Source organism: Schistocerca piceifrons, chromosome 2, assembly GCF_021461385.2.
Source record: "Schistocerca piceifrons isolate TAMUIC-IGC-003096 chromosome 2, iqSchPice1.1, whole genome shotgun sequence".
Classification (NCBI taxonomy): domain Eukaryota; kingdom Metazoa; phylum Arthropoda; class Insecta; order Orthoptera; family Acrididae; genus Schistocerca; species Schistocerca piceifrons.
Window position 1 is genome coordinate 242,120,364 of NC_060139.1, and position 10,948 is coordinate 242,131,311.

A 10,948-nucleotide genomic window follows, 5' to 3' on the forward strand; every position below is an offset into this window, starting at 1 on the left:
ACCGCCACCTCACCTGGACTCCCCATCTCCTTACCATCCAACACAAAGCTCACAACAGACTCCGCCTCCTGAAACTGCTGTCCGGCTGGACATGGGGTCTGCATCCTTCCACCATCCTTCACACCTACAAATCCTTGATCCACCCCATCCTCTGTTGCGAAAGCGTGGCTTGGATTTCCGCCCCTCCCTGGTTCTATAAATCCATCCAAATCCTCGAACACCATGCGCTCCACTTTTAATTCTGCATTGTCCTTCCATCCCCCATGAGCATCCTCTACGACCTCATCCCCTTCCCCCACATTCTCCTTTTCCTTGAACACATCTGCACGCTATATATTGTCCACCACATTGATTCCCCTCACCCCCTCATGTCTCCCTTCCTCTCCATCCCCAGCCCGTTGCTGTGCCTTTACTGCTGTGTCCCACCCTCTGTCCATCTCCACACCCTCCGCCTCCTTTCCTAACGCAACTTTAACCATCTACCCCTTCCAGATGATGAGCTTCGCCCTGACATGTATCCTTCATACCAAATCTGACCCCATCTTCCACCTGCCTCCTCCTCAGGGCTCCCTCTTCTCCCCCTCCCTTCTCGGGTCTTTCTCCTCCTAGTCCCCATCCCTCTCTTGTACTCCCCTTCAGTGTCTCTGCACTCCCTCCTGCCTTGTCTTCCCTCTTCATCTCCTGCCCCACCAGTTTCCTGCCTCTTGGTGTAACCGCTGACACCCCTACTCTTTTCATCCCACTCCCTCCCCTGCTGCCCCATGCTCTCCCCTCCTTTTCCATCCTGTCTGGCCTCTCCCTCGGCAGGTCCCACCTGTCAGTTTTATTCTTCATCGTATGTGCTCCAAGTGGATTTAAAGTGTGTTGTTCTGGAGTGTTTTTAACACTGTGGCTGACTTTTAACCTGTGTGTTTGCCTTCGGTGTCTTCTTAGTGTTTTGAGATTGCCAACTGTGTTTTTTTAACTTTATGTCGACTTTTTTAATTATCCCCACATGACCGTCTCCATGTCAGTGTATTTTTACCTCCATTATCTCCCCTTACTCTGTCTTATGTCCCCCGTTTTTATCGCCTTATATGTAACATTTTATTCTCGTATTATTGTCATGTCACTCGGCTGAAAAGCGGCGGACTGTGCCGCTGACAGCCCTCCCCTGCCCTTATGGCACAGGGGAATGAAATGACAATAAAGAAAAAAATTGGGGAGAGGGCTGGTTTTGATCGGTTGGTTGGCGCTCCAGTGTGCAGTCTGGTTGTCGACGGTCGCTCTTCGCGCATTCTCTGCCTGTTTCTGTCACGTGGGCAGTGGGGTTGCGGACGGAGACTTGCGTGCGGTCGGCGTGTGTGTATTGCGTCTTGTGAGAGGGCGATGTTCTCATCTCTGCTGCTAAACGATGTGAAGATGTGAAAGTGCCTTTCGTATACATCAGCCTGCAACCAGACGCGCTAAAGAATCAAACGGTGGGAATTATTCAGGTTCTTAGAGTTCTGCTGTATACATGTTTATTGAGTTTCGTGCTGTTTGCAGTTAAAGGATCTTATAGTGTTTGCACTCCCTTGTAGTCTGTTTCGTATTGACCACTGGTGCACAACGTATTGAACAGTGGTTACCTGTCTGAATGAGGTTTGCCTGTTTTGGTTTTATGTTGGTGTTTCCGTGGTATAATCAGCATTGCGCGTCGTCTGTTGTAGCTGATCGTTTAACTGGGGGACGACGCCTTGACGGCGGCCAGTTTGAACTGTAACCGATAGCGTGGTCGCCGTGTTTGCCAGTAGACACCAGTTCTTCAGTGAATCTAAGTTGAGTATTACATTATTTGTTCCTGGTGACGCCAAGGCGTCCGTCTTTCCTTCTTCATCATTCCTTTCAGCTTTCATTCAGGCTCGATCTGAGCTGCAGTTTCCGCAAACCCCTGATATGGTACTACTTGTCACTGAAATTTTGTAAAATGTGAAAGATGCCTTTCATTCTACTGTGTTTTTAATATCTTACTGCTGTTATATCTTAGAAAGGTGTCTTGCTTCTGTGGGAGTGTGTGTCAGTAAACAATTTATTGTTTGTATAGTTCTTAAGATTTATGTAAACAGGATTCTAAAATTGTTGATTTGGTTTGTTTGGAGTGGGCTTTGACGCCCGTAGACATTTTGGCTTTTTAGTAATGTTTCAGTTTCTTGGGTAATTATGTATATTATTCTGGAGTAATAGCAGTCTGCTGTTGCCATGCAATTGTTAAATAAAATATGTTGGAAATTATAAGTCAGTGTGTGTGTTTCATTGATAATTAATGCCTTGTCTTTATTGGGTTGAAGTATCCTTGAGAGTGTGTCTAATGTCACAATGATGTTGATGGTAGAATCAAAAATTTAAGATGGCGTTGGTGGAAAACTAAAAATTAGAAGATGTGAAACAAACCCTGTTGTGCTATTGGGCAATTAAAAACAATTAAATTAGAAAAATAAAAAAATCCAAAAACGTTGGAAGTATACCAGTTATACCTTGCAAGACTGCTGACTCTGCAGTCCAGGACGGCGCTATGTTCAAAAGTATCTGAACGATTTGGATTTTGTGCCGCACTCAAAGGCGCTCGATTATACAACCCAATATGATTTTTGATTCTGTGAAATTTTCACGGTTCTTGGAGAACTTTTTCGTACTGATTTCGGATCTGTTAATAATTTTTTTGTATCGTCTACAGCTTTTTCACAAGCGAAGTAAACTCATTTTTCATTTAGATTTATGTTTGACCAGGAGAAATTTTGTTGCAAGTAAGGAAAATTGTGTTTTAATAACATGGAGTAGCTGGCTACACTTGTGACAACCATCTGACTGTTAGGGGGAAGCATTAATTGATTGTGGATATGCTACAGTGTCGTGAGATTACATTTGTATTGTTAGATGTACTTTTCCAGTTTCTTAGAAATGAGTTTCAACAAGTGTTTGAATAACAGAAACGTATTCTTTTATGTTTGTGTTAACTATGTAATTGGTAAGAAAAGACTAGTCATTAATAGTTTTGTGAAAAATGTCTGCTAAACAAACTTTTTTCGTATAAGGCTTGGCAATCAAGACAAAAGCTGAGCACAACACAAGATGCGCCGTACATATGTTGAGGGACTGAGATTGTGGAATAATGTGAAGAGAAAATCAGTGCTTTTCGCAATTCGCATAGTGTAGAGGGAGTTGCAAAAAGATATATATAAGATTATGTAACTCAATTATTTAGTTAAAACGATCTAAGTATTTAACTCGTGCCTTGACTCTGACAAGAGATCCTGCCAAACTGTACGGGCTTCGACTGGAAGCCAAACACCTATTACCTGGAGACTCATTCTCTTTGTACGGAAACAGACCCACCTACGATTCTTAAGAATTTGCGAGAGGAGAGCAGCTCCAAAAATGAATGCGATGATGGTGATGATTACAAGCTAGAAAAAGATTATGTACCTCAATTATTTAGTTAAAACGATCTAAGTATTTAATTCGTGCCTTGACTCTGACAAGAGATCCTGCCAAATTGTACGGGCTCATTCACTTTGTACGGGAAGAGAGAAACAGAATAAGTAAAATTATTTATAGAAGAACATATGGCTGTTTGTTGTGACACTGAACGTTTATGATCCAAATCAGTGGAGGTTATTTATATTCTTGTCAAAACATAGCTGAAAGATGTACTTTTATGTAATGGAAATTTGTTTGGCTCAATACCAGTTGCACACTCAGTGTACCATAAGGAGGTGAACTGTTCCGTATGCGGCACTATTGCCTAGGTTTGCATTAGCAGCCCAAGGCCATCGGGTACCTATACTGCCTACTGTTTTCTGCTCTTTCCTCTCTGGTGGCAGAGGTGGTTATTGGCAGCAGTCAAGACACAGACGAGATCAGTCATCTGGTCCTTGGTCGGAACCACGGCAGCTATTATAGCGCGTTTACTCAAGTTCGTAGTACGGAAGGAATCTATGTAAGCTTCTGTTTGAAACAGATACTTTTTCTTGGAGTGGCCATATCGCCATTTTCTAGTTACTATTTAAACGGATTGTGCATCGATAGAGTTTGAAAGTTGGACGTTCATAGCGTCTTTTGGAGAGTTGGCTATTGATTCTGCTGCTGCGTGCATACAGCAACTTTGAGATATTATTATTGCGAGTGGTAGCGAGCGAACAGTTAGATGTTGGTAGCAGTGGGACGCAGCCTGGCGTGGGGAGAAGCTGCGCGTCAGGAGAGGTTGCAGCGTGCCCTGACCGCGATGGTGGCGCCGGAGGAGAGCTCTGTATTAGTCGAGGATTTCCAGTCATTTGCAATTTGGTGCTCCTAGTTGAGCGCTGAAGGGACTTACTCGATTTTGTGTGTGCACACATTGAAAGTACTCGTAATATTCATATCTTTGTTGTCACCAGATACGTAATTATTGATGTACGAAATCGTAGAATAATTGATGTTTTCAAAATGTTCAAGGAAAAGAAAGGTCTGATTGAGGTTTGTCAGTGTGTGAATCGTCAGTTTTTGGAATATAGCGAATTAAAAGTTTTTATTGATTCTTTTAATTTTTTTCACCGCTTAAAAGGGTTGTTGACTAAATCGCTCCTTACATTTAATTTATATGAAAAAAGGGTAGTGGTTGCATCATTAGTTGTGAACATGCGTTGCACTCTGCATGGATCGCAGTATTTCTTTTGAATTATTTTAGCATTTTGCTGAATGCAGAATATTCAAGCAGTTCCAACGGAAAGACGAGGCAAGTTGTCTGTTGCGTGCAGGAACATTACAATATAACGGAATATTCTAAAAATTGCGGTCACATACAAAAGACTTAATTTTTCCTGGTGTAACGGTAGCGTCATCGGTCCCGAGTTCGAAAACTGCCACAGCTTAAATATTGATTGATAATGACCGTTGACAGCTGAGATTTCCAGCATAAGATGTCAACCTCATTCTTCCAGCAGCCATTTCAAAGAGGACGTAGTAACAGACATAGAATCATGGCACTCTCTTGTCCTTGGGATGGGAAACTGCACCTAAGGGTGGAAGCATCAGCAATGAACAACGGCTAGAGGATACAGAAGGCAATGGAAACCATGCATTAAAGACACATAACGTGTATCCACAGGACATCTGACCTGTAATTGAAAAGGTGTCATGATGATCTCGCTATTGGCAAAAGGTTCCGGAACAGTCTCGATTCTGGAATAGTCTCGTATCTCCAGGAGCGGACTGCCAAAGAGAACGCGACAATAAGAAAACGACTGAATAACCAACGAAAGGATAATGTTCACGATTTGTAGCGTGGAAAGTCAGAAGCTTGAACGAGGTAGGCAAGCTAGAACATCTGAAGAGGGAAATGCAAAGGCTCAATCTAGATATAGTAGGGGCCAGTGAAGAGAAGTGGAAAGAAGACAAGGATTTCTGGTCAGATGAGCATACGGTAATATAAGCAGCAGCAGAAAATGGTATAACGGGAGTAGGATTCGTTATGACTAGCAAGGTAGGGCAGAGAGTGCGTTACTGTGAACAGCTCAGTGATAAGGTTGTTCTCATCACAATCGACGGCAAACCAACACCGATAACAATAGTTCAGGTATACATGCCGAGGTCACAAACTAAACACAAAGAGACAGAGAAAGTGTGTGATGATATTGAAAGAGTAATACAGTACAGGGAGATGAAAATCTAATAGTCATGGAGGAGTGAAATGCAGCTATAGGGGAAGAAGTAGAAGAAAAGGTTACAGGAGAATGTGGGCTTGGGACAAGAAAAGAGAGAGGAGGAAGACTAATTGAGTTCCGTCATAAATTTCAGTTAGTAATAGCGAATACTCGGTTCAGGAACCACAAGAGGAAGACATATACTTGGAAAAGGCCGGGTGATACGGGAAGATTTCAGTTTCATTACATCATGGTGAGAAAGAGATTCCGAAATCAGACACTGGATTGTAAGACGTACCCAGGAGCAGATATAGACTCAGATCACAATATAGCAGTGATGGAGAGTAGGCTGAAGTTTAAGACATTAGTAAGGAAGAATCAATACGCAAGGAAGTGGGATACAGAAGTACTAAGGAATGATGTGCTACGCTTGAATTTCTCTAAGGCCACAGGTGCTGCGATAAGGCATAGCCCAGTAGGCAGTACTGTTGAAGAGGAGTGGACATCTCTAAAAAGGGCAATCATAGAAGTTGTAAAGATAAACATGGGTACAAAGAGGGTATCTGCGAAGAAACCATGGGTAGCAGAAGAAGTACTTCAGTTGATCGATGAAAGACGGAAGTATATAAATGTTCAGGTACATTCAGGAATACAGAAATACATTTCGCTGAGGAATGAGATACATAGGAAGCGCGGAGGAGGTTCCATGATGTAGTTTTTAAAGTGCATTTAGCGGCATACGTGGATACTGCCTAAGATACGTATTGCGAATTCAATACGTCACACACGACATGGCAGTTTCGCACGCATCTCATTGTTTAAGACGTCATTACTTATCTCCAGAACTATAATAGGTAGTTGGTTCTTACCCCCACAGCGATTGTTGCCTGACAGTAAGGGCTACGTGTACTAGACTTGTTTGAAACTGATCTAGGTGGCTTGGAAGGAAATGTGAAAGTTACATACATACATACAGACACACACACACACACACACACACACACACACAAACACACTGCATTTTTATAATATGTATGGACTTACAACAAGGTAGAGTCATTAAGCCCATGAAAATATTAGCCCCAAAAATTATAACTACAAAAAAATTTTAATTTAAATTCTAGCACCACGTTTAATATTGTAGCATTAAACAAAATGTTGGTCCAGCGAACTTAGGACAGCAGTTAAATACATAGATTTGCTCCGAAATTCAAGATACAACAAGACTCTTAAGACAACGTTAGTTAAAACTTTTCAGTGTCATAGCATACGAGGCAATAAGGTTCTTTAAGTTCAGAATGGTCTGGACTCGATTTCAATTTGTTGATAATCACTCAATTCAGAAGAATGAGGTAATAATTACAATAAACACGAAGCTCTCATTGGAAGGATCCCAATGTGTTACATAGGCCTTGGTACCGTAGCCACAGTCCATTAGTAAATACACAAATAAGGAAATGTCAAAGGCTACCCTGAAACAGCTGAGTGGTACCAATACTAAACTAGGAATTCTTGCCGCGGTAAGGGAGTGTAACAACACTTTGTGCAAGTTTCACAAGCTGGCTGCACATGAACAATGTGCCGTCCTGCAAGGCTTCAGTTACAGAACAGCTTTAAAATATATGTGCGATTCATACATGGTTGTAGGTAATCATACAACTGTCCATCCACAACTCACACTCACACGAAGTCTATCGCTATTAGAACCAGTCGGCACAACGTAGGGTCAGGTGCCCTAAACATGATACAGCCAAAACTTTCCAACTATCTGATACATCGAATCCGTTCATAAGAAAACTATACCTACTACAAACATTCCTACTGCCAGTTATACAGCCAAAATTTAGGAATAGGTAATCATAATTTCCTTTTTCAACAGAAACATCGCTTTTGAATTTAAATACTGAAAATAAATGTGCACACAGTTCTAAAATACTTGCCACATTTACGCAATTAACGAAATTTGTGCTACATAGATAATTGTGCTGTGTAGGTTGGATTATTCATTATTTACAGATTTATTATAATGAGATAATTGTTAAGCAATCGCTATAATTCTTAAATATGATACGCTTCATTCCAAAATACACGGAGGTGACAAAGTCATGGGATAGCGATCTCATGTATACAGCTGACGATAGTATAAATTACACAAGGTGTAAAAGGGCAGTCCGTAGGCGGAGCTATCATTTGTACCCACCTGTTTCATGTGAAAAGGTTTCCGACGTGATTATTGTCGCGAAGTGGGAATTAACGGGCTTTGAACACGGAATGGTAGTTGGAGTTAGACTATGGGACCTTCCAAATCATTAGGGATTTCAACATTCCGTGATCCACAGTGCCAAGAGTGGGGCTAGAATACTAAATTTCAGGCAATACCTCTTACCACGAACAATGGTGTCACCGACAACCTTCACATAACGACCGAGAGCAGCGGCGTTTGTGTAGAGTTGTCAGTGCTAACAATCAATGTGGGGCGAATGGCTAACTATCCATTATGACAGTACGAAGAAATTTGGCAGCAGAAGACCGTCGCTAGTTTCTTTGGTAGCAGCACAACATCGCCTCTCCTGGGCTCATGGCCATAAACGTTGCATCCCAGACGACTGGAAAACCGTGGGCTGATCAGGTAAGCCCCGATTTCAGTCGGTAAGAGCTGATGGTAGGGTTTGAGTGAGATACAGACCCCTCGAAGCCAGGGACCCAAATCATCAACAAGGCACAGTGAAAGCTGTTGGTGGCTCCATAAAGGTTAGGCGTGTGTTTACAGGGATCGGACTGGGTCCTCTTGTCCAACTGAATCAAGCACTGATTGTACATGGTTACGATGAGCTGCTTGGAGACCATCTGCAGCCATTCATGGACTTCATGTTCCCAAACAACGATGGAGTTCTTATGGATAACAAAGCGCCATATCACGGGGCCACCATTGTTCCCTAAAGTTTTTAAGAACGTTCTGAACAGTTCGAGCGTATGACTTGGCTACCCAGATCGCCCGACATAAATCCGATCGAATATTATGGGACATAATCAAGAGGCCAGTTCGTGCACAATATTCTGCAGCGGCAAACTTTTAGGAATTATAGGCGACTGTAGAGGCAGTACGGTTCAGTATTTTTGTAGAGTACTTCTAACGACTTGTTGAGTCCATACCACGTCGAGTTGCTGTACTACGCCAGGCTATGCTTGGACCAAAGCTACGACAAGTACACAAAAAAGAAAAGAAACTAAGGAGACTTATTCTGTTTCTGACATATCTTTCAGGAGTGATGACAGCGTAGATAATGTCAACCCATTTGGAAAATCCACACTGGATCCTATTGTAAAGACAGATCAAATCCATATTGTTGGAGGACGTTGTATCTTGGCTAAATTTCATGGAGGAAAGAGGAATTCATACAGATACAGATATGTCTACAGCATACAAAGAGTAAAATAAATATCTCTTATTAATAAAACTGATTTGATACGGAAACTGACGATTTCTCATATTCCTACAGGGGTCGTAAACATATTATACGAGGGACCTGCTTCATGTTTAACGGTCCTGTTGATGTAAAACAGTGATTATCTTTTGCGAATCTCCTATTTTTGTATTACTGTCAGTATAGTCAGTTCAACTGTAAACAGTTCATTGCTGGATGACGTTATAGTACTCACATTAAAACAGTAAAAAGAAGTAGACATTTCTGTAGTTCAGTCTGACATAAATTTCTTGCCATAAATTTCCTAGAAATACGCCCCATAGGAATATCCCATTTGCATTTATTTATCGTTTTGTGGGTTCTCTATCTCATTTTTAAGATCTTAATTTTCCTCTTCTGTGTACATAACAATATCACATTTATATTATGTTTTGGAACTACGTATCATATCTAAGAATTTTAGTCCACGAAAATGATACACAGTTTTTATTTTTTCTAGTCTGCATTTGTAACTTTAAAGAATTATATACTTTTATTTTAAAGTAAACTGTCTGAAATTTACAATTTTTTCGCTACAATTACTCTTTTTCTTTCAAGCGTACAGACAAATTTTCTCATTCTGTATCATATTTAAGTCATCTTAGCTTATATCCGAATCTTTAACACAGTTTAAATAACTTGAAAGTTATTATCAAAAATTATAACTATTGTAGGGCTAGTGATAGATTCAACATAAAAAATTATTATTATGGCAACACATACACGAAAATGTGTAAAGCTCTCTCTGACCATATTGTCGTTATCTACACTTTTTCTCCAGAAGTTGCTAGGCTATCTAGCGAAACTTTATTGTCGTTACCATAAACTCTCATTAGATGGTTCATTCCATTCAGCAGAACATGTAACTCTTCTTCACCTTCTATCATGATAGCAAGGTCATCAGCGAATCATATCATTTATGTTCTTTCACCTTGAATTTAAATCCCACTGCTGAACCTTTCTTCTATTTCCATCATTGGTTCTTCGATGTACAGATTGAACAGAAAACTACATCCTTACCTTGCACGCTTTTTAATCCGAGCACTTCGTTCTTGGTCGTCCACTGCTAGTATTCCCTCTTGGCTCTTTTACATACTTTATATTACCAGTCTTTCCCAATAGCTTAACTCTATTTTTCTCGGAATTTCGAATTTCTTGCACCATTTTACATAGACGAACGCTTTTTTCAGGTCTACAAATCCTACGAACGTGTCTTGATTTTTCTTTAGTCCTGTTTCTATCATAAACCGCAACTAATCATCATCTAACGCATCCTCAATTTTCCTTTTCATTCTTATATATATTACTCTGCTCAGTTACCGGAATGTATGAACTGTTAAGTTGATAGTGCGATAATTCTCGCACTTGTCAGCTCTTGCAGTACTCGGAATTGTGTTGATGTCGCCAAACTCATACATTCTACACGTGAATAGTCGGTTTGTTATCACTTACCATGATGATTATAGAAATTCTGATGGAATGTTATCCATCCCTTCTGCCTTATTTGATCTCAGGTCCCCCAAAGCTCTTTTAAATTTTGATTCTAATATTGGATCCGCTATCTCTTCTCAATCGGCTCCAGTTTCTTCTTCTATCACATCAGACAAATCTTCTCCCTCATAGAGCCTTCAATGTACTCTTTCCACCTGTCCGCTCTCTCCTCTGCATTTAACAGTCGAATATCCGTTTCACTTTTAACGTTACGACTCCTCTTTTAATTTCACTGAAGGTTATTTTGACTTTGCTATATTCCGAGTCAGTCCTTCGGTCAATTATTTTCTTTTTAGATTACTTCACTTTTTTCCTGCAGCCATTTCGTCTTACCTCCTCTGCGCTTCCTATGTA